Consider the following 25,962-nt stretch of genomic DNA (forward strand, 5'->3'; position numbering starts at 1 on the left):
AACACAATAAAAACAGCACTATGTAGTTGGATACGACAGACATTACATTTTCTAATTGCATAGCTTTTGCACATAGATTTTCTTGATGGATGATGCGATGAGATATAAATAATTTAGAAAAATTCTGTTCTCCCATTTTTTGTTTGAATAAGGAAATGACTCCCTTATTTTTTCCTGTCATTGCTGCCGCAACACTTCAGAAAATAATATTCAATTTAAACTAGACGAATTACATCGAAAAATATTTATTTATAATTTCTTCTAAACATCTCGCGGGCCGGATAGAAACTTTTCGCGGGCCGTAGCTGGCCCGCGGGCCGGGGGTTGCCCACCGTTGGTCTATAATGAGAATAAGTGGGTGAAGCCCGTGAGCTGAGAATGGGAGTTGAGCCGCCTACGGCTGTTGGGGGCAAAGATCTCTAGTATTAAAATAATTTTAATGATTAACTGGATTTTATTAATATTTTAAATTATAAAGCTACAGAAATTATATATACATATATACAGTGAAATAATACTATAGGCCTATAGCAAACTAAGAAAGAGAAAAAAATATAGAAGCGAGAATATTCACAAGTGTTTCACACTTTTCTAATTTTATAGGTTTATTAATTATTCTGATTAAAATATATATACACCATTATATATTTAATTAAAAATAGAAATAGAAAAATAGACAGATATAAATAACTTTATTGATATTGCAGTACTTAAGGGTATAAAATAAAATTTATTATATATTAGTTATTATATCAGTTTATTAGATAAAAGTTAAATTTAGATTGTAATACGTTCAAGAATATATAGACCGTGTATGCTATAGAGAAGTATAGTCTTCAGAATCTACGAAGTGAAGTTGATCTCTGTGATTCTGATAACGTCCAAACGGGAAACAAATCGATGGAAAGACAGTCACAATATTATTTTATGGTGTAGGATATTTCTGATGATCATGAAGGTAAAGACGATTCGTTGTGTCATATGTAGTCAATGAGGAATTATTTTTTTTTCTAAAAAAAAATATAGAGGAAATATATCTTGCAAAAATTTATTAAATTGATTGATTATTAGATATCTGTTAAATTCTTCGCTATTGCATTTCAAATTGAGAACTCTTTTTTGAATTTTTTCGATTTGTTTTTTATTTTGAAAATATGATTAACAGTTTTTTTTTATTGATGAATAGGTGATTTTTTTTACTATTCAAATCAGTTCTGTTAATATTTTACTTTTAATTTTAAAGTAATTCTACATAAATATTTAGATTAAAATGCTTTAAAACTTATCTTATATATTAAATCATTAACTAAAAGTTCAAATTAAATTAAAAGTAAAAAATTAGAATAACGAAAATTTCGTATTATTTATAATTTAATTTCACACGATTTTAAATGATTTTAGATTACTTTTAAATATTTTTCGGCAGCGAAATTTAAGCCATATGTTTGCGATGCTAAGTAGGCCTACCAGTATATAAATAATAATAATAAAAATTATTTTTGGAACGATACAGAGCAGAAATATCAGTAATTAGTTGCTAAGAACATGTTTTATTTCCTACCAAACGTTGTTTACCTCAGAATAAATTTTTGTCGTTTTCTAAGAATTTCCTTATATATTATTGTTTTATAATGAAAATAAGGTTATTTTTATAACAATTTAATTTTTTCCTAACTCTTCTAGAGTTTATTTGTAAAGTTTTAAAATGAATTACAAATATTTGATGTGTCTTTTATCATTAGAAAATGGCATTAAGTAAAATAAATTAGCTTTTATAAAATACTTGTTCTACAGGCCTATACACAATATAATGTATTTGATTTTCATAATTTCTTTAGAAAAATGTGAATAAATAAATTACTTAAGATGATTCATTTGCTATATACTGTGTATATTTTGATTAGTACGAGTTCATTTATAATTGTTTTGACGTTGACTTGACTTTTTTTTTTTTTTTTTTTTTTTTGGTTGAAAGAGGGGAACTTGTTAGACAGATCGATGCGTAGCGGAAGTTGGAATAGTTTTGATGGAACGACGATGCGACGGTAGCAGATGGATTGTAGCTTTCTGGTAGGAACCAGGCTTTAGTCATAAATTCGCTAACGCTACTACTATTTTATATCCAAGAAAAACTAAAAAGAAAGTATCAAAAGGAGATAAACGCATAAATTCAAAATTCTATATAAAGTTTTTTTTTAACTGAGTTTTCCCGATTCAATTTACAAAACGGTTGAAATCTTTGTAGCATAAAATGATACTTTATTTGTTAATGTCGAGTTTCGTAATTTTGCGCACGTTTAGATAATAAATTCGTAGTTGGAAGTTTATTAGCTTCATGTCAATGGTTTTAATTTTTCCACAAAGTCTATTAAGCATTTATGCTATTTTCTGTTTTTTTTAATGCAAAATATTTTTTACACAACGTAAAATGTTTCTAGAGCTATGTCTCTGGCGCTTAGCGTATTGAGTTTCCGAGATATATGTTCTTACGCTACTGAATTTTGTGTTATTCATTTATTCATAAGCATAAATCGGACATTGGGATGTAAAATTAAATGTATTAAATCATGAAGTGCAAAATAGTTGAACATTTTTAATACGGATTAAATACCAGAAACGTCAAGTTAAATCAGAAATTCATGCAACTTGTATTCAAAGATTTTATTGCGAATAATAATAGAACTCTTTAACCAAAAGTTAACAGTGGAAATTAATTTCATAAATATTATATGCTATAATTCAATTATAATTTACTAATATAGACGTTATTACTGAATATATTAAATATTATGTATTATTATTCTCTTCATTAACGAAAATTATAATAATAAAGCTGGATTGGTTTAAGGTTAGCCGCGAATGAATACGGGGAAAAACGCCATTTTTTTTTTTTTTTACATTTGATTATACTAATGCAATATATAAAAATATTCTACTCGAAATAAAGCGAATTTATTACGATACAATTTATAATTAAAGCGTTTTTTTTATAGATTTATTGTAAAATTTGTAATTTTCTGACTATCGTCTCCTTTTCCGAAATCGTTCATTTCCGGTTGAATTCTTCCTCAACAGAGGGCGCTACCGAAAGAAAGCCAACTCACAAAGCGACATTGATATTGTCGTCTTATCAATTTCCAGTTTTTTGATAAATAATTTGGTGCATGTCTTTTTTTTAGTAAATAAATAACTCGAGACGGCCACAGGAATTTATTTGGAATGCATAAGTGAACATTTTTAAAGATATTGGACTTGTTTATAAATCATATATTGATTCATGTTAAGCCTAATCAAAATGCCTGGCGACGAAATGGTATGTATTCACAGTTTTACTTTTTAGAATTAGAAAATCTAAAGAATAATTTGAATTTTAAAATATAATCAATCCTAACAATACGTCAATGATAATTTTCGCAATTGTCATAATTATCTGGCAATATTTTTAATTATTCACTCTTTTTTTCCATTCAGTTTCTTTGATTTGAAGAATGTAAACAAAATTGTTTACATAATATTCTTTTGATCATTTTCAAGTTTGTTATTGATCACTGTACATTGAAAGTTGTCTGGGTATTGTCTGCATCTATTGAAAAACAATACTAAAATATTTTTAATTTAGAACTAAACATGACTAATTTTTTTCTTATCCTGCAAGTTTATTTGTGGATTAAGAAGAAATTACAGGAATTTATGAAGCCAGATGAAGAAATTAATGTTTTTATTTGGTTTAAAGTAAAATCGAAGTTATTATTATTAAAATTATTGTTACTTCTTCTTTATCTTTGCCTTTTCCCATGTTTATATGGTGTCGCCGTTTCCTTCTCTAATACGTTTCCTCCGTTTCTTCATATCAAAGGTGTCTTCTCTGATTCGAATCTTCCTCCACCTTATCTCTCTTATGCAGCCTTGGTCTTCCTCTCTTCCTCTTTCCTTTTCACTGCCAGTTTTCCAACCCTCTTTCTGACAATCTTCACTACTTTGCTCTACATTGCCAAATCACCTCAACCTAAATTCTTGCATCTTCCTGCTCAAGGAACCCACCTTAATGGAACCTCTAATAAACTCGTTCTTTATTCTATCCTTTCTTGACATTCCACACGTCCATCTCAACATTCTATTGTTACTAAAGTACAGTATTTCTAAAAACGGATTGGTATATACTAAATTATAAGCTAAACATTGACATTTAAATGATTTCTTTTTTGTTTTATTGTAGAAAGGAGGAAAGCTGATTGAGATTTTTTTTTGGGAGGAAATACTTAAAGCATTTCTTGAAATTTTTGTTTTTATTAATTTATTAAATTAAAAAGCCAAATTACTTAGATCTGGTTATATACAAATAATCAAATGCTAATCCAGCAATCATTTGGCTTTAAATTAAAGAGTAATTTGAGAGAAAAATTAGATTATAGAAACTAATAAGAGTATTTACCAGCATGGAAAGTAAATTGAATTTTTATGTTTTTATAAGATATTTGATAATAGAAATGTTGTTTAGAATCTTACATTTTATGTAGAATTGATTGATTTCATATGGTTAACTACTATGTATACAGAAATATCAAATTCGAAATTATAAATTACATGCAAAACAAATACTATATGAATTTTTGGTCTGTTTACACACAAAAGTATCCTAGTGGTAATTATTTCATATATTACTATGCATATGTAGCTAGAACTATTTCTAAGATTATCAGCACAAAACCTTTCTCACTACGATGACCCTTTCTCACTCATCGACGATGACGTCACTGGTAAGACGATACCTGGGTAAACATTGGCAGCATTTAAACTTCTTCTAACCGACGCTCCACAGTGTACCCGAGGAAGGCCTATTAAGAAGGCCAAAAACGTTTGTACTCCCGTTAATAAGGCTAGAAATTAGTGAGAAAGGTTTTGTGCTGATAATATTTCATATATTGGTATATTCATATATAATAGTAAATGTCTAAAAATCAGTTATGAATCAAATCAATTACCATCACTTGTTCCATTTTACAGATAAAAAATTATTGGATTTATATAATATTCTGTTTGAAAATCTCAGTATTATAATATAGAATAAATAAAATACCTTCAGTTGTGTACTGTGAAACCATAGAAAACAGTCTCACAGTCATTTGTTTTTGTATTTCAATGTTTGTGAGGTTAATGACATTGTTTTAATTTTTTATAGAATTTTCTAAATAAATAATATTGAAGATGGCTTTATCTGTGAAGTTGATAGTATGAAAATTGAATGCAGTGATACTATTCTCATTTTGATAAAAATGAATTTTTATTAATTAACATCACAAATATTTTATTTAATATATCTTGTTGTTTTTGTGGTTCACATATACCTATATTATATGATTAAAGTTTTATTGTTTACCTTTCAATCACTGAAGAAATTATTTAAATAAATATTATCTTTTCAGTAATCTTATTAGATAAATTTAGTAGCTGATTTCTTGTCAAGTTATTTAACTATGAATATTGTTAGCATATTTTTCAGGATTATATAAAAACATAAGAAAAATTTACTGTTTTATTTCTAAGAAAACCCAAAAGTTTTGGATTTTTTTTATCTTATTTAATGAAGTTATCATCATTGTAGAAAAATTAACTTTTAATAGTGCTAAAATGATTTAATTTACTGATTTTAAACTTATGATATATTATGATAGATTACTAGATGTAACAAATTAAATAGTAATAACTGACTGGATGAAATAGGAAAAAGATATATAAGTGACTATTTATAAGATTAAAGGACAGATTCTACAGATCAATAATGATATCAGAAATGCTGCTGTGTGATGTGGAATATTATATGATTAAGATGTACAGTACAAGGAACATAGACTAAATTAAATATTTGAGATGGAGCATTAGTGAAGCCTCTTTTGTTTCTCAAAATCTGTTGAATCGATTTTGATTAAACTTACCATTTTCCATTAATTGCAATGAGGAATCCAAAAATAGAAATGAGGAATAAAAACTGGGGTCTGTGACTGTTTGCAAGATATAAAATTGTAGCAAGGGCACATGCAACAAAGTGATATTGCATGAATCGTGTGACTTTGTCAGGCATTTTTCTATGGCAATGGTTTCCAAAGTGGGTGCTACTTCCCATGGCACTGGGTATTAAATCTACGAGGACAAAAAGAAGCAAGTGAGCAGAGTACAGAACAGTAACCATAGGTAAGAAATGGGGTCATTGACAACCTTTTCCTTTCCTCTGTTACAATGGGTAAGAAGAAACATTGTGTTAATGGTTTTCATATGGGGAAAACACTATGGTAAGGACTGTGAGGTTCATAGAAGAGTTTCTCCAAGAATATTTCCAAGCCTTTCTCACACAAGAAAAATGAGTTAGGGACATTGGATGTAAGTTTATGAAACTAATGGGGAGTTAGCTCAAAAAAGTTGGGAATCACTATTCTCCAGTCTCTAGCACACCGTCTATGGACTTATAGAATTGAGTTCATTTTCAAAATTTAATTAATGGGCTGATTTTGATAAAACTTTGCCATTTTCCATTAATCACAATGAGGAATCCAAAAATTAATGAGGGTCCATTTAAATGTAAAAAAATAGTGGTCCTTGACTTTGTTTTCTATATATAGAGGTATTAAAGTGACAATGTCTGTGCTCTGTGATAAAATCAATCGATGGTGTTGCTTTGTTCTTGGATTGACTCTTTATGTTGGCATGTGCAAGGATCATCTCTCCATACTCAGCCAGTGCATGGATCAAGTCTTCCACGGCTAGCAGGTACAAGGATTGTCTCTGTCATGGCCTGTAGGTACAAGATAGTTTCTTTTGTGGCAGCAAGTGCAAAGTTTACTTTTTCATATCCATTAGATACAAGAATTGCCTCTTCTATGCCTAACAGATGCAAGGATCACTTCTTTCTCTGGCTCCACCTCAATTCTATCATGTTACGATAAAGTCACCACAATGTCCTAGTTGTAAATACTTAATCTTATACACATTTTTTAATTTTTTGCACATGTTCAGTTCGATAAAGACTTTGCAGATGTCATGGCAGATTCAACTATATAATTAATTCAGCCTAGAATTTTTATGCTAAACTTAGTAGATTTTCCAAGCTATTTAATATAATCAATTGTGGATAGAGATAACTTAGTCAGTGTAACAAACTTGAATGATTGTATGGCTATTCTAAGTTATGTACAAAATGTTTCACATAAGGTGTTACAAGTCAATAACTCAGAAAATTGCTTCTGATAAAAAAGTTGATAAGAATGAAACTAATATTTTCAAGTGGCCTTTTTAATGCCATAAAAATAAAGCCTGGTCCATCCCTCCCCTTCTCAGTGGACTGAGACAATTTGAAATTTCTAAAGGAACCACTCCATTTTTTTATATTTTTGGATTCTCTTTTAAAAAAATCACTTATTTTTGTTTCATATCTGGATTTGTGGTCAGTTGTTGAAACACTGCTTGATCTTTCATGAAACATCTTACAAGGGGACCTTGCGGTCTCGAAAATTCAGTTTGGGATGAGACTTTGCAGGTTAGTAGTATACCTCGAGGGTGTCCACCCAGAAGAATTGTAAATTGCACTAGCAACAAGATTTTGAGAAAAAATGCTCTAAAGTTTTAAGTGCAGCTCATATACCGATCGATTTTACACTATGGCAGCACAGCGAAATGGCTGAGCCTGTAGCAAACTCGCTTGCCACACGGACAATCTAGGCTCGTTCTACCTTCGGCCAGCTAACTTTTTTTTTAATTGTTTTAAAAATTGTAACAACTTTTAAATAAAGTTAATGATCTAAAAATATTATCAATTAAATCATAAATAACTGTCAACTTTCACACCTGGGATCTAATCATTTGGTGAGTTTTCACAAGTCAGCAGTAAAAGTGGCACTTTCATATAACTTTCCCACCTATGGTCTAAGTTCATCTGTTGAAAATAACAAGGAATTGAAAATTTCTTCAAATTTAAAACGAATATTTTTAACCTCTAGGTAGCTTAAAATATTTTTTAAAAGTTGAATAATTTCAAATGCATTTCTAATGGAGGTAAATTAAAACTTTAATTTTAATTAAAAATTTTAAGATATTTTAAGCTGTGGAGAGGTTAAAAATATTCGTTTTAAATTTGAAGAAATTTTCAATTCCTTGTTATTTTCAACAGATGAACTTAGACCATAGGTGGGAAAGTTATATGAAAGTGCCACTTTTACTGCTGACTTGTGAAAACTCACCAAATGATTAGCTCCCAGGTGTGAAAGTTGACAGTTATTTATGATTTAATTGATAATATTTTTAGATCATTAACTTTATTTAAAAGTTGTTACAATTTTTAAAACAATTAAAAAAAAAGTTAGCTGGCCGAAGGTAGAACGAGCCTAGATTGTCCGTGTGGCAAGCGAGTTTGCTACAGGCTCAGCCATTTCGCTGTGCTGCCATAGTGTAAAATCGATCGGTATATGAGCTGCGCTTAAAACTTTAGAGCCTTTTTTTTTTTTCGGAATCTTGTTGCTAGTGCGCTTTACAATTCTTCTGGGTGGACACCCTTGAGACCTGCAAAATCTCATCCCAAGTTGAATTTCCGAAACCATAAGGTCCCCTTGTTAGAAATATTTGATTAGTATTGGGTCTAGTGACATAGTCATAAAATTGGCCCTCCATGTTCACTCCATCTTTCTCTGAACATGCTATTTAAATTCACTGTAGAAATTAATTCAAAATTGAAATGCTTTTAAACCACATTAAAAATTGATTAAAAATTAACCTACTTTGAAATCTGTTTAAATTAATTAGCACTTAAAAAAGTTAACATAGCAAATTAGTATTGTTGAATTCATTGATAAATATTAAAATAGTATAGTAAAAAGGTATAAATTTATAAAATTTTATTAATATGATGTCAATTTTACAATCATCAGTAACAAGATGTTTTTGTTCAACTATGAGCAAGCTTTCGGGAATGTATTTTAAATTATTAGAGTGTTGTTGAAGTATTTTTCTTCTGCTAAGTTTTTCTCTCTTCTTTCATTAGGTTAATTAAGACTAATTGTACTTTGTTGAACTTAAATTGGATCACTCTCTCTAAAACTACAAATCATTAGAAACTGCTTTAACAGGGATGATATCAGTGATGGAAGGAGAGGGAAAAAAGATCATGGTCAGTTAAAGTGAAAGGTAGTAAGAGAGAATATATTTTTGAATTAAAGAAAACTAAGATGGTGTGATATTGGAATTCAGAGATTGTCTGTTTGGATAGTTTCATTTAAGAAAGTTTAGAATGAATTTGGCTTTTAGAATAGAATTCTAAAGAATTTTTCAATGAACACTTTTATTATTATTTTAACTGCTGATAATGAGTTGGGAGGTTCAAAAGTGTTAGGACTGGATGTAAGTGTGTTGTTTTTGTGGTTTCTCTCTCCATTAAAGTAGTTTTAAAGATTTGTTGAACTATTTCAAATTTATAGAAAACACAATCTGTCAAAATAAGTACTTTGAATAACATTTTTGTTTTGTTTTTATTAACTTCATTGCAAAGTGTTTGTTTTAATTCAATGTATTTAGACCATTCAACTGAAATTTATGTTCTCTTAAAATAATTTAGTTTTCTTTCATTACATCTGAAAACTGCTTTATTGGCTATTTTATATGTTTCAAAAATTGAAAAAAATACTAATTCCAATACTTTCAAACTTCTTAATCATTTAAGGATCATGCTGTAGGCCCTAATATAAACAAAATTTCCACAAAAATTTTAACACAAACCAAAGTAAACATTTTGGATCACTGAATTTTAATGATGATGAAATGTCCATCTCCAGTGGAGTGATCTCTACAAATTATTACATAATTAAAAACTTGTTTAAATTTTTGCTGTAGCTCTACCATTTGAATATATTTAAAGTGTTTAAACTTGCTTTGGGAGGTTGGATCTAATCCACTCTCTAGTGACCACTTCCCAATATTTCTAAAATATCAAGGCAGAGAAAGCTGTGAAACAGCCCGTCCACCACCACGCTGGAAATTGGAAACAGCCGATTGGCCTATTTTTTCCTCTATGGCTAGCATCATAGAGGATATGGTGAATATTGCTGATATCAATGATGCAGTTGAAGTTGTCACTTTCAGTATCATACAGGCAGCTGAAAAAACAATGGGGAAAACATCAACCAGATATCCAAAACATCCGAAACCATGGTGGGATCAGAATTGCGAGGCAGCATTTAAAAAACAAAAGAAAACATGGGGGATTTTTAGAAGATACCCCACTGCTAATAATTTGATTGCTTTTCAAAAAGCAAAGGCAAATGCCAGAAGAATAAGAAGGCAAAGACAAAGGGATTCTTGGAGGAAGTATGTTTCTAGCACGGGTCGGCAACCTGCGGCTCGCAAGCCACATGCGGCTCTTTGGATGTGAAGCTGCGGCTCTTTAGTTTTATACACAAGTATTATTTATTTTATCAAAAAAAAAAAAAAAAACATTTAAAAATTGTTCTGAATCGATTAACGAGGATTAGGCACCGCCCTATCTCTCAGCCACTTGTACTCGCTTTTCATCACACCCCTCTCCCGTGACACGCGTCGTCACTGTCGTCAGTTCGTCGGAAGCTCTCAAATGACGCCGTAGTCGGATGTTTCTATTATCTAATTTGTTGTGAAAAACACTACTTATATATGAATAAATAGATATTTTTTCTTATGAATAAATAGATTAGTTTTTTTTATCAAAAAACTTTATTTATGCGAGTACTATTTATTGTTGGCAAAAAAAAATTTGTGGCTCTTTAAAAACTTTGAAATTTTGTAAATTGTAATTTTTGGCTCTTCCAATTCAAAAGGTTGCCAACCCATGTTCTAGCATAACATCTTCCACTAGCTCTAAAGCAGTCTGGGATAAAATCCACAAAATTAATGGGAAACATGCTTCTCATTGTCTGTCCATGCTGGAAAATAATGGCACAATAATCAGTGATATACAAGGTATTGCTGATACGTTGGGTGAAACGTTTTCTGCTTCATCCAGCAATACTATGTATTCAAGGAATTTTCAGGTTCACAAAGCCTGAAGTGAAAAACAATATTTAAATGTTCACTCCTCATTTAATGAGGAATATAACGTGCCATTCACTAGAATTGAATTACATACAGCGATCTTTCGCTCAAGGAATACTGCTGTAGGCTCGGATAAAATCCACTATAGCATGATTAAAAATATGTCAAATAATTCCCTTTCTAATCTTCTGAATCTGTTTAACAGAATATGGATAGAAAATACTTTTCCTGACTCTTGGAGGCTATCTATCATTATTCCCATTCCTAAGCCAGGTAAAGATTGCAAGAATCCCTCTAATTACAGACCAATCTCTCTGACAAGTTGTCTTTGTAAACTCTTTGAGAGGATGGTAAACAGACGCCTGATGTTCCTCCTAGAGGAAAAGAACTACTTTGCAGCACACCAGAGTGGATTTCGTAGGAACAGAAGTACCACAGACAATTTAGTAAACCTTGAAACATTTATACGCGAAGCGTTTGTTTGACGACAGCACTTAGTGTCTGTATTTTTTGATATAGAGAAGGAATATGATCGCTGCTGGCTATACGGAATACTTCGTGATTTGCACAAATTCGGATTGTGTGGTAATTTGCCAGCTTTTATAAAAAACCTCCTGCAGAATCGAAGATTCCAAGTCAGGATGGGCAACACTTTATCTAGGCCTTTCACACAAGAAGAAGGTGTTCCTCAAGGCTCTATTTTGAGTGTGACTCTGTTCCTAATCAAAATCAACAGCATAGTTAACTGTCTTCCTCCCAGTGTAAAACACCCTCTGTACGTGGATGATTTTCAGATCTCCTGCCAGTCTAGTAACATGAGTTTCATTGAGAGACAACTGCAAACCTCCCTAAATTGCATAGACAATTGGTCCAAGACCAATGGTTTTACTTTTAATACAGAGAAGACCTCGTGCATCCACTTTTGCCGAAGGCGTGGTTTGCACTTGGACCCTGAAATTCACTTAAATGGGGTTAAAATCCCAATGGTCAATGAGGCAAAGTTCTTGGGAGTTTTATTTGACCCTAAACTGACGTTTTTACCACACTTGTGCAATTTGAAGAGTAGATGTCTAAAATCTCTGAACCTTTGCCCTTGCCATGTCCCTGGGCATTAACTTCCGCCAGATCGAACCATCAGGTTCCCCGATCCTCGCCATCCTATCTGCACCTTCGTTAATTAGTATCCCTGTATGCCCTGGAGTCCACCCTCCCACGCAGGCTTCCCTCCTTGTACAAAGGCTTGCTGCTAGGTCAATAATCATGCCCGGGGATGAAAACCCCACGTTTGCCACAGCAGTGAGTATTGACAAGCTATCTGAAAAAACAGCGCACTGCTCTTGAAACTGTCCCATCACCCTTAGAGTTTATAGTAGTAAAGGGGATAGGAGGCATTACTCATAGGTATATCCTCGAAGGGGTTGAAAGAAGTGAGAAGAGTTAGACATTAGTGAAAGTTAAGTGGCAGGGGCCGAAAGGGGATGAAGGTAGTTGGAAGAGAAGTTTAGAGGAAGAGGGAGGATGTGGGCCACACCGAGAACTTTATTGAAAACAATTTGTAATTACAAGATAAATACACACAGTATAAAAGTTACATTGTTAGCAAGAGGCGGTAGCGGGTATAAAACCCAATTACACTATAGTGCCCCTGTATAATATATCGCAGACTGTGCACTAATGTGCAGTTACAACAGAAAAGATACAGTTGAAAGCATTCACTTAAATGTTGTGACTGCCAGATACAAAAAGTAAGGCAACAGCCTTAAGTAGAACCCTGTAAGCAATAGGGATCCTGCCCTGTACAATGATTACATAATAGGAGATACAAAGGGGGTAACGGTAAACCCGCAAAGGGTACACACAAGAGTACCAGAGAAGCCGCATGAATACCTGGAATTTATATAGTAGAAATTCGCGTGCAGTGGAAGTACCCTGGCAGGTTAATCTTCTATTTTTCTTATTTCCAGTGCTTTGGTTTCTATGATAAATTTCATTAGCTCTTCGTAGATGTTTTTATTGTTCACCAGGATGTTGGCAGCACACGGCCATCCTAAGCCTTCTTGGATCACTGTTTGGATAAGTTTGGTCCTTTGGTGTTGGAAGGCCATCACCCTTAGAGACCGCAGGAGGCCATGTGCCTCCGCCCCAAACACACTGCAGGCCTCATGGAGTAACCAGGCCTCCGACCATCCCTGCGATGGGACCACTATCCCTAAAGAAGTTCGGCCCTCCGACTTCAATGCGTCCACCCCCAAAAGTATCCACTTTGGCCACTTGGTATCCGTTATCCAACGAAAATGAGCCTGATACGCTTTCGGTGGTAGCCCTTCTACCTCCCTATAGTCGGTCAAACTCAACCTCCTCCTAACTTCTTCCGCTTCCGGTGGCACCGTCTGTTGTTTGTAAATCCAGCTGATTGGAAGTTTTAGGCGGCTGGCTTCCTCATACAGCCAGGCTACATATGGCTGTTGGTTCTTTCTCCATTTGTAATATAAAATCCCTTCCTTCGCTGCCAAGATCTGATTTAATGGACTATATCTCCCTCTGGAGATGTTAACCATTCCAATCTTTAACGCCTTCATCCGAATCCGCTCCCTCAATGGGATATAATTAGTTTCAGCATATAATGACCTCAGGGGTCTTACGTGGGACACCCAAAGCTGTCCGTAACGCTTCCTGTATCGGCCCCTCTATCCGGGCTAACGTCGTCCGCGGCACTCCCACCAGCACCGGTGCCCCGAACTCCGCCATTGGGCCCAACATCGCCCTTATTTTCCTCAGTAGACACTCTTGTCTGGCCCCGTTACGTCTTGAGGTAAAATACTTTAATAAGGCCCCTGCTTTCGTTAGCTTTGAACGCAGAAAGTCTGCATGAGCCCTCCAGATAAACGTTTTATGAAACTGGATCCCCAGAATCCTCAGCTCTTCCCTTTGGGGAATAACCCCTGAACCCATGGTCAACACAACCTCCGACCTTCTCTTCTTTGGTGAAATATCCATCACCCCGCTCTTCTGTGTCGAAAAAGAAAGACTTCATGTGGACGCCCAGTGGTCGAGTGCATCTAGCGCCGTCTGCGCGTACTTTACCGCGCATGCCTGATTCGCGCTAGCAGCTATAAGAAATATGTCATCTGCATACACCACCGTCTTGACCGTGGTTGGCATTATCTTCCACAAGTCAGCCATGTAGCAAGTAAATAACATTGGAGCCAAGACACTCCCCTGCGGGACCCCCTGCACAAAACTGTGGCATTCCGACAGCACACCTCTCCATCTCACCCGAAACACTCTTTGGATGAGGAAGGACTTTAGCCACCTGAGAGCCTTACCACGTATCCCCAGCGTCACCATCTTGTTCAGAAGCCCGTATTGACATACTGAATCATATGCCCCCTCCAAGTCTAGGGCAACTATGTACGTCCACTTGTTTTGGCCATGGGCCATTGCTATTTTGTGATGTATTGCAACAAGGGCTTCCTCAACTCCTCTGTATGGGAACCCAAAGTGATCGACCGTTATCCGATTTTCTCTCACCAAAGTTTGCTGAATTCGCTGTAGGACCATACGTTCAAAGGTCTTTGCTATATGTGAGGTGAGCGATATGGGCCTGTATGAGTTCACCTGGATGGCCGGTCAACCTGGACATCCAGGCCAGGCATTTTGCGATAGGCACAATCATTGCAATTTTCCAGTCTGGTGGGATTTTCCCTGTCTCCCATATTGCATTAAAATTGTCCAGGAGGTCCCGCAGCCCCTCATTCGGCAGAGCCCTCAGTTCCTGGGCCCCTATTTGGTCCGGTCCCGGCGCCATAGATTTCATCTTCCGGATTGTGAGACAGATATCGTGCAGCGTAAACTGTTTGTCCTCCCATCCCTCGCTTGACCATCCTAGATCCCGTTGGGGCGCAAAACACCCCTGCTGCCAGGGGCGACCAAAATAAGTAGCCAATGCCTCCACTTGATCATAGGGCGTGACCAGCACCTCCGGGTTGGTAAGAATCCTATAATCGTCAGCATTGTCTGGGGGGGCTCGGAGGCGTCTGAAGATCTGATAAATGGCAGATTTTTCCAGTGGCCGCCCACATGCCCGGTACCACCACTCTCGTCTCGACTGCCGTACCGTTCTTCGTAGCTCTGCACTGAGCCTCTTATACTGGACCCACCAGCTCTGTCATACCATTTGTCTGGCTAGCCGGAACGCCCTCCGCTTCTTCGCCTGCATCCGCCTGCACTCCATGGTCCACCACGGTGGAACGCCCTGTGGCTAGGCCCGGGAAACCTCCGTCATAGCCTCCACTGCCTGCTGAATCCTTCTGAGCAGTCCCTGATAGGAGCTCAGGCCGAGATTACTGCTCTGCCGCATCCGCTTTGTGTATGATCCCCAGTCTGTACGTTTCCGGGTCCGGAATCCCGCTCCTTTTGTGAGGCCCCTTTTCATTTTTACGGACAAAACAATCGGATGATGGTCACTCGTAAGGTCGTCTCCACGCAGCTCCCACGTGATGTCTCCCAGCAGGTCTGTCGAGCTCATGGTGACATCAATGGCTGTTCCTCCGCCAGTGCTGAAATGGGTGGGCTCCCCTGAGTTTAAACACCCTATCTCGGCCGTCGTCATCCATTCAAATAGTATCCTTCCAGCTCTGTCTGGCCTTCTGCACCCCTCGTTCCAGTGAGGATAGTGGGCGTTCCAATCTCCCCCATCAGACGTGACCAATGGTCTCCCTGGATGGCTTCTTCGAGAGCATCCACCGTAAGCTGCCCATGCGGGGCATACAGATTCACAACGGACAGAGGCCTGTTCGCCACAAAAACCAAAGATTCCTGGTACTCCAACCCGCCGTCTGCCACCCCAGTCCGTATGTGCCTGGCCGGCCACCGTTTCGCTACCACAGTGAGGAGACCCCCCCTTACCTACCGGACGGTCTGACCAAAAGACCATAAACCCCAGCAAACCAAAACTGACCCCTGGCCCCAGCCACGTTTCTTGAAGCATGATTACGTCCACTGTGGCGAACCATTCCGTCGTGAGCAGCAAATCCCATTTGGCCTTTACCCCCTCGCATTCCATTGAACTACCCAAATTGTTCCCTGTTCCTGAACCCGTTTATCCAATGTTGGGTTTTCCTATCGATTGTCGCCTGCGTACTTTTACCAGTTCTGCTGGTGTCATCGGAGAGATGTCCTCCATCAATTGTGCGTGCATTGTCCATACTGCCATGCCTCCTCCCCTGACTGAGCCTCTTTGGTGTCAGAGTACACTGGGACCCTTCTCTGCTGGCACGTAGGCCCTTTTTTTCTTCTTGCTAAGTTGCTGGTCGTCTCCTTCCACCACGATCCGTGGCGGGCGCTTTCCTGGACCTACCGTCCCCTCTGACCTCACACTCGCCTGGTCCCTCACCCGTCCCCCGACGACATGTGCGGTGCCCGTTCTTCTGTCCCCAGCTTCTGACTTATCGTCTGTAATTCCTCCCGCAGGGTTTCCACCGCCGCTTCAAGTACTGCTAGCCGCTGTATAATCACCTGCTGTTCCGCCCTTGCTGTAGCTCCGACATCGATTATTATTATTGTTTATTGTAGATGTAATCATAAATAAATGAAATTAAGCAAACAGAATATTGAAGATTGAGCTGCATAAACTGCATTATCAAGAAATCAAAATGATTGCCAAATGACAACATTTTTATCATTTTACTTTATTTCTTCTGAATTTGACAAATTAAGCAGAAATGAAAATAAAATGATACTAGTAAACTAGTAAAATGTATAGTAGTAATAATGATAAAATTCTCTGCTCTTTGATCTAGTTCAGTCATGTACAAGACAAAACAAGGATAAGCTGGATCAAAGAGAAAGAAGAAAACCTGCACAAAAACACCAATCATGCTCTGTGTTGAAATAAGCATACACAACATTCAACGTGCAGTACAAAGAACACAGTTGGAAAATACCTGGTGCAGACATTCACAGTTTCTGGTACAAAAAATTTACATCACTGCACCAAGTACTAGCTAAATATTTTACACACACAATCAGCAATCCACAATATATGCCAAAATTTCTTATATGGTGCATTATATATATGAATCCAAAATTACATCTCCATTGATTCTGCACAATAATGACCAATCATGTGCCTTTCTACATTCTCCAAAATACTCACAAATAAAATATATCATCACGTAGAACAACATAATATTCTCAAAAAGCAACTAGAAGGCTCTCATAGAAACTATAAGGGATGCAAAAGAACAGTTACTCTTAGATTCAGTCATTCTACAACAAGCACTCAATCATAACAAAAATTTATATCTAATATATGTAGATTACAGGAAGGCATTCACCATCATCCCCACATGATTATTGTATATGCTAAATCTATTTAAAAAAATATCCAACACATTGCATTTTTAGAAAACACAATGAAATACTGGAGAACATCATCTTACCTGAGACTTCACAGCACATGCACAAACCAAGTACACATAAGGCAAAGCATTTTCCAGAGAGACTCATTAAGTCATTTCAATTTTGTTTGGAGTTATATCCAACATCCACTAGGTTAAACAATACTAAATTTGGATACAATAGAACAATACAATACTTCTCATATACATGAACAATATTTAATGTACTGTACAGTTGCCTATTAGAATTATCATGTAACCCTTTTCACTTTAATAAAAAATGTTGGAACCCTGACTGTTTTTAATGATTATAAATAAAATAGCAATTTGTTGAAAATGTAAAAAGAAAAATCAGATTAATAATGGAAAGCAAATATTATTATTTAATTCAAACTGGTAATTAATGTGAAGAGTTAAACTTTTTTTTCAGTATTTTAAACAGTGCTAATGTCTGGATCTGTACCTTTGTTGATATCTGCCTTTTCGATCTTTGTCATTAGAAACATTTGAAATACTTGCTTCATTTTTTTTTTTTTTTTTTTCAATTTCTTTCTCAGCCAATGTTCCATAATAATTTAATTTGGGGTATACACTATACTAAAAGCACTATAAATTTATATGATTCCCACTATATTTTTATATGAAAAATACTTAAAATATCAGAAAATGATATCAGTGCAAAACACTAGTAATCTTTGACTGATATGCCCACTTATATGCTGTACTGTTGCACTCCAACTTGCTACAGATGATGGGACAACAATGATCTCATTGTTTCCTCAGTCATACGCAAACAAATGATGTTCTATCATTCACGGTTCCATGCCTTCAACTGAAAAGACAATGCAAAGACCTCACTACTTTTACACTACTTGCCACACATCTGTCACTTCACCTGGTGGTGAGTTGTAGCCATTTCAAAAATGTCCATCCTTTCTGCCCCATCCTGTACAAGAAGCTACAGGAAGTACATTTTAAACAATATAGCATTTGCAGACCACATTCACAACTGGGACTTCAATGAATGCAGTTAATACCTTGGGGAATCTTCCACAGAACTGTGGTTATCTCTGAACCTAGAATGCTACTTATATACCTGAGTGCAATTTATACAGTTATTTTTTTTTTTTAACTGTATCTGCATGTACTGATAGATGTCAATTGGTTTTATACTCTTGCACAATTTGAAACATGTATTTATACTTTTGTAAAGAGTATACTTTTTTGGAATTTACATTGATATTTTATATATGATTGCCTGAAGATGGGTGCTAAATGCATCAAAAAATGTTAGCATGGAAGAATTAAATTGCTTGAGAAAGAAGTTGTGAAGTTTTATAGACATCTTAATGTTCTAATTTAAGTTATAGAGCAAATATATGATTATTTCAAATATTAAAAAAAAAGAGAAAAACAGTTATTTTTTATTGATTGTTTCATTGTCATCATGATACTCTGCAAATATTTGTTTTCTAAATTTTGTCAGCAAATAGCTAGAGTTAATTTTTCAACAATTTACATATGAGTTCATTTATTGTTGATGTATTTAAAATTTTTGCTTTACAGAGAGTGAAGGAGAGACGACATTACACGGAAGATTGTCTTCAAGATGAAGAAATTGAAGGCAGGCGTATGTTTTCAGTTGAAGACAAACTTTCAAGTGATTTGTTTGGATCATATTTTGTCAAGGAAATGAAAGGCGAAGGTAATAATAATTAATTTTTTTAATTATTGAAACATACATAATTCTTTTAATTAACACATTTAGTGCCATGCATTAAAATATTTGTATGAAACTGAGACCAAACTTTTTGTGCATTTTTAAATCATGACAAATGCATTTTTTTCATTATTTTAATGTTTGTCATCTACTTTTGTGGGAAAAATGTATTTTTTTGAAAAACCCATAGGTAGACACAAGAGCCCATAAGCAATTTTTGCTTACTTTGTACATATCCCTACTGGTGGAAATCTAATAAAATAATTTTCTAAATCAAAGCAAATTTACTTATTGAAGAAAGTTGAAAGTCAAAAAAGAGTGATTAGAAAGAGATATTTCTTATGAAATTTTAGTTGGCAATATGGTACTATTTATGCTAGGCCAAAAATGTGAACATGATATGTGAAAAGTGAAATATCCAATCTATCTCTTGTTTTTAAATACAGTAATACCCTGACTTACGCGAACCCGGAGTTACGCGATTTTCAAATCTCGTCGATTTGTCTTTTGTTTGAGAGCCACACTACCCTTGATTACTCACTCCTCCCCCACTATTGTTCAGCTTACATGTTCGGATGTGTCGAGCGGAATCCACACATAGCTACAATTTATTTTGTGTTATTTATTTCTGTGTTTGTTATATCTACGGAGACTCGAGAGACTCTACTATGTCATCCAAACGAAGTAGAACTAATTCTTCTNTAAATTCTTAATCATCATTGTTCCAAATAAAATTACAAGTTATTAAACATATCTGAAAATTATGGACAATTCCTTTAAATACAAATTACTTTTCTATTACAGTAATACCCCGACTTATGCGAACCCGGAATTACGCGATTTTCAAATCTCGTCGATTCGACTTTTGTTTGAGCGCCACGCAACCCTTGATTATTCACTCCCCCCACACTATTGTTCAGCTTACATGTTCGGATGTGTCGCGCGGAATCCACACATAGCTACAATTTATTTTGTTATTTATTTCTGTGTTTGCTATATCTACGGAGACTCGAGAGACTCTACTATGTAACCCAAACGAAGTAGAACTAATTCTTCTGCATCAAACAAGAAAAGAAAAGCTTTATCTTTGGAATGTAAAGTTAACATTGGGTATGTTCGTAAAGTCGAACGAGTTGAACGAGAATGACGTCATCGTTATTCCTATTTCGTTAGACTTTTCGAACGATTCGTTACTAACGTGTTTAACTCATTTGACTTTATGAACGTACCCATTATTAAAGACTTCGACACAAAAATGAAAATTTGTGAATTGGCAAAGAAGTTTGATCTACCGAAATTGTCGGTCAGAACGATTATAAAAGGCAAAGAAAAAATTCTTGAGGCTGTGAAAAATGCTCAATCTTTAAATTTAAGCATCATTCGTAAATGTCACAGTATTATCGCTGAGATGGAAACAATGTTAAAATTATGGCGTAATAATCAAGTAAATGTGAAAAACTGTAAAATAATATAGGCCTAATTTGTTATACATATGTATTATCTAAGATTTTATTAAACATTTTTTTTTAAATTATTGTATTCTTTAGTCTCCGGTCCCAATTAAAAATTATTTTTATGTATTTATATGCGAAATTATACCCCAACTTATGCGAATTCGACTTACGCGGTTACCGCTCGGTCCCACCTATCGCGTAAGTTCGGGGTATTACTGTATTTGTAATATACTACATTAAAAAATCCAGCAACAAGTTGCTTAACTTTCTTGGCAACATTTAAAACTGCATGTGTGGCACCATCTGTTATGGTATTTTATTATTAAAAAACTTTTTCTATTTTTAATTATTATAAAATAACAAAAAGCTGAGGATAGGGATAGGTTTTATAAAAAATTGTAAATGCAAATAAAAAATAAAATTGTCATTAAGTCCAACCTTACTCAAGTTATGACACATGACCCCTCTTTATCTCCCCATCTCATCAACCTTTAACCACCAAAATTCAAATAGCATCAATTCCCATGATACACAAACCTCCCTGCAAAATTTCAGAAATTTTCAACAAAAAGTCCAGGAGTTATTAAGCTTCAAAGAGTATGAACAAAATCATGCCCACCCACACACAAACAAACAAACACAAACACATATTCAAAAAATATCTATACAGTAGAGCGTCGTTTATCCGAATCAATTGGAGACTGGGGTTGTTTGGATAGCTTATTTTTCGGATAACCAATTATGTTCAAAAAAATATATTAACCTATCCCATCCTAAAATTTTTCTCCATTGCATGTCGCTTTGTGTTGAATTATCGTCGATGTTAAGCCTAACGTAAACTTTTAAAAATAATAATAGTGGCTATTGTATCATTAAAAATTATTTCTTTATTTTCTACAAACAAAATAAATATATTGAAAAATATAAAAACAATAAAAAATATTGAAGTTAATTTAGTATCAAAAACATAAAATATTTGAGTAGCCCAAGACATAGCCAAAGATTGCAGCGCCACAGCACTAGCAAAAATTTAAATTTGCCAACTGGAATTCTTTCAGATAACCGACTTTCAGATAAACGATGCTCTACTGTATATATAGAGAAAACACGTGAATTTTTTTCATTTCTCAATGTTTCAAGGTCCTGATTCCAAAAATTTTTAAATCTTGGGTGATCATTTTTTGACCAATCATCATACTTTTCCTCTGTTATAAACTGAAGTGAGAAAAAATTTGACACACCTATGTAATAATGTGTAGCTCTTCTCTGAGCCTGAATAACAGCAGCTAANTAAGATTTTAATAAGTCAAAAAATTATTTTGTTATTAATTAAGTAATGCCTTATAGCATTAGATTAATAAATAAACATTATTAAACTTTATAAATATTTACTCATTGTTATGGCTAACGGGAATCTTAGCCAGGTACAAGTTCAAAGTGATGAGTCCGTACCCCAAGGTTCAAATCTATTCTGGGGTATACGTTCGTTCTTCTTGCTTCTCGCACTTCAACGTCCTCACAACCAGAGACCAAACCAAAAAGTGACTGACCCTGCGGTTCCTCTCGTACTGCGCAGGATTTCTCTGGCAACCTTCCGTTTCCGCGGTTAGGGGTCTTCTGCCTTAGGGACGTTTAGTCATAATCCCACGAACAATAGCTTCGTGCCACTGGCAACTCGACCAATCACATGTACAGTACAAAGTGTCCGTTACACTCATAGATGTAATTAATGTACATTAGTTTAAATGCTATTTAAATAAATTTCATTAACACAAATATAAAAAGTGTCCAGAATTTTTTTTAATTAAAAAAGTTAAATTTTCTTTGAAACATTTTTTCATAGATAAATCCTTTTGGATTTAATATTACCTGAAAAAAGCCATTCAACATGACTAAAACATTAGTATTTTAAAGATATTATACTGGAAAGACAAAGTGTGATAGTATAATTTGAACCCAAATGCAGTTTGCCAATCATTTGTTTTTTCCAAAATTATTAAATTTTTTATTATAAAGAAGAGTAAATTTATTATTGGATTTTCTTAGGCCTATTATTAAAATTAACTACTACATGAAAATATCCTATTAAAAATTTTTATAAAACTACATTTACTGACAAAGATTTATAGAGATGATATAGTTTTTTTTTGTCATTTTCATCTCTTACTTATGGTTAAAAAGCATTATTTGGATTAGTCTCTTTTGTAATGGAGACTGTTGCACAGTATGCTGGTGCTTCTCATTGACAAGTTACTCATTTTTAATTAAAATTAATTAATAGAAATAAAAATAATCAATATCTTTACTTAGTAAGTTTATATTAAAATCATTTTTAAGAGTGAGTTTTAAATTGGTTAATGATTTTAATAAGCAACTCCACACCTTCTATACTTTTTCTAGCAAAAATTTTATGGGACAAACATTTTTGGCCTGTTTAAAGGGTTTGCATCAGGTTTTCCAACTATTCTAAAATTGGATGTTCTACAGCATATTCCAAACTAAAAGTCACATTGTTTGAACATTCCAGTTTGGAATATGCTGTAGAACATTTGATTTTAGAATAGTTGGAAAACCTGATGCAAACCTCTTAAACAGGCCAAAAACATTTGTTCTATAAAAATTTTTGCTGGAAAGAGTATGGAAGGTGTGGAGTTGCTTATTGCGAAAGTGTTCTAGCATCTCAAAAGTATATCAGTTAATGATTTTTCTGCTGTTAAATAATTTATAAAAATACTGTTTTATTCAAATTGATTTTATATGTATATACAGTGAAAACTTGATTACTTGAACTTTATGAAACTAGGGTTCTTTCAGATAATGAAGAAACTTGTTTATTTTTGTATTTTGAGTACATCAAGCAATGTGCATTTTAAGTTTCATGAACTATAAATATCATAAATGCAATTACTGTACTGTATTTAAAAGTAATAAGTAATAAGTAAATTAAAAAAGTAAATAAAAAAGAAAATTTATTTAACACCTTAATAAAAATTTACAATAAACTGTGACTCCTTTAACATGGTACTGTACATAATATAGAACACTCAAAATGCATTTCAGACATAATAAACAGTCCCTCTTCAGTTGGTGTTCATACATATAAAATTATAAAAATAAATTACAAATACGTTTAAAAGACTGCTGTAAACATGACGACTTCATAATCATCACAAGTGATGTCTCATGGATACAATTGTTTCACAATCATCACTTCTTAGCCTTGGAACATTAATAAATTAATTGTAAAGAATCCTTAAGAAATAAATTATTATAGTAAGTTTAAAAATTTTAAACTGAACATTTGACATATGATGCTCTTAAAAAGTGAGTTTTTAAATGCATCATATATTGTATCAATTAAATTTAAGATACTTATTACTAACAGAACCAAAACTAACTTCATTTAATAAGATATACAAGAAGAAAATGATTCAAAGAGATGAACTGATTTGTTATCATGATAATTTATAAAAAAAAGGCAATAATAATATGAAATAATATATTGCTTTTAGCCCTTAATACTATTTAACAATTAATCTAAATCAACAAGACACACACACACATATACAGTCGACCCCACTATAACACAGGTTCCTATGGTTCGGATTCCTATATCACGGCGAAAAAATTGCGACAGTATTCGTACAAACATGCTAAAAAAAACTCGTATAATTCGGTAAAACATCATCGCCAACTCGTGTCGCGACAGGATTGGTCAAATCTAGGCCANTCCATACGACGTTTTGTGAATAGTCAAGATCATTACCCGAATGCCGAATCAGTGTGAATGTTTGCAACAATCGTAAGGCAGTGCTACCAGATGCAAGAAAATAAAATTTGTTCATTCGAAAAATTACAAATAGGACATAATTCCGTATACACTATACAGTATTATTATTCAGATGATGAACGCTGACCTAAATTAAATTCATAGGCCGTTGATAGTTTGGAGGTCATCTTATAGGATAGATATATGCTAAAACTATAAAACTTCGATAAAAATTTATATCTCATCTTATCTGCTGAGATATACAGTATATACCAGACTTGGGCAAATTCAGCTCTTGCTGAAAGTGTTAATTTCTGCTTTTTATCATTACTTTTACAATTTTATTTCCACAATTTTGTGAAAATATGTTTATTAAAAAAATTCAATATTTGTTTTATATTATATTTATATTATATAATAAAATCATGGTACAGAACTNTAGGGAGGTCGACTGTACATATATACATATGGGCTTATCACACCAGTGAATGAGATTGATTAACAAATTCTTTAATGATTATTAACACCTTAATAATAAAAATTTACAATAAACATGTATCATACATAATATAGAACACTCAAATGCATTTCAGACATAATAAACAGTCCCTCTTCAATTGGTGTTCATATATATAAAATTATAAAAATAAATTATAAATACCATATATTTCCGCAGATAAGACAAGGTATAAATTTTTGTCTAAGTTTTATAGTTTTAGAATATATCTGTCCTATAAGACAACCCCCAAACTATCAACAGCCTATGAATTTAGTTTAGATCAGAAATCATCATCTGGCTAATAATATTGTATAGCATATATGAAATTATGTCCTATTTGTAATTTTTCGAATTAACAAATTTTATTTTCTTGCATCTGGCAGTACTGCCTTGTAATTGTTGCAAACATTTGCACTGATTTGGGCATTTAGGTAATCAATCACCTTGACTATTCACAAAAACATCATATAGGCTATTCTATTTTGTGGACACCCTACTCTCGTATCCACTAGTAAATAATTATGATTTGTCCGTTTTTTTTATAATGGTTTTAATTTATATAAATTTCAATCTATTTTCTTTTGTATCTGTCCTATAAGATGACCCCAGATTTTGGGGGCCTTTATTTATGATTCAACTATTGTCTTATCTGCAGAAATATAAAGTACATTTAAAAGACTGTTGTAAACAAGACGACTTCACAATCATCACAGGTGATGTCTCATGAATACAATTGTTTCACAATCATCACTTCTTAGCCTTGGAACATTAATAAAATTTACCAAAATTACTATTTCCATAATTAAAGTATTATAAATGTAAAGTGATGGTCATATTGGTTGAACTGACTGGAACTCTTATGACAATACTGAAACATAGCATTAATGCTGCATACTACTACTGCTAGAGCACTACAACTAATTTGTATATTTACACACATCACATGGCATCAATTATTGCATCTTTAATTATTAATTTATTTTTATAATTATCAATAAAGTCATACTATCCTTAATCTAATTTCACTCCTAAATTGTCATTAATTTTTTTTTCTGTTTTTACTTTTAAAATTTCTA

The 25,962-nt window shown here is 33.9% G+C and overlaps 1 long non-coding RNA gene across 1 annotated transcript in view; it reads left to right on the forward strand.

Annotated features, from left to right (window-relative positions):
- LOC111635866 overlaps positions 1-19,202 on the forward strand; it is a 51,961-nt gene extending 32,759 nt beyond the window's left edge. Inside the window, exons 2-3 of the long non-coding RNA XR_002758448.1 lie at positions 2,994-3,313; positions 19,011-19,202. This is a non-coding gene — a long non-coding RNA (uncharacterized LOC111635866). The remainder of the gene's footprint in view (positions 1-2,993; positions 3,314-19,010) is intronic.
- The last annotated feature ends 6,760 nt before the right edge of the window (positions 19,203-25,962 follow it).

This window comes from Centruroides sculpturatus, unplaced genomic scaffold, assembly GCF_000671375.1.
Source record: "Centruroides sculpturatus isolate CEXI.00-Female unplaced genomic scaffold, Cexi_2.0 scaffold37, whole genome shotgun sequence".
NCBI classification, from domain to species: Eukaryota; Metazoa; Arthropoda; class Arachnida; order Scorpiones; family Buthidae; genus Centruroides; species Centruroides sculpturatus.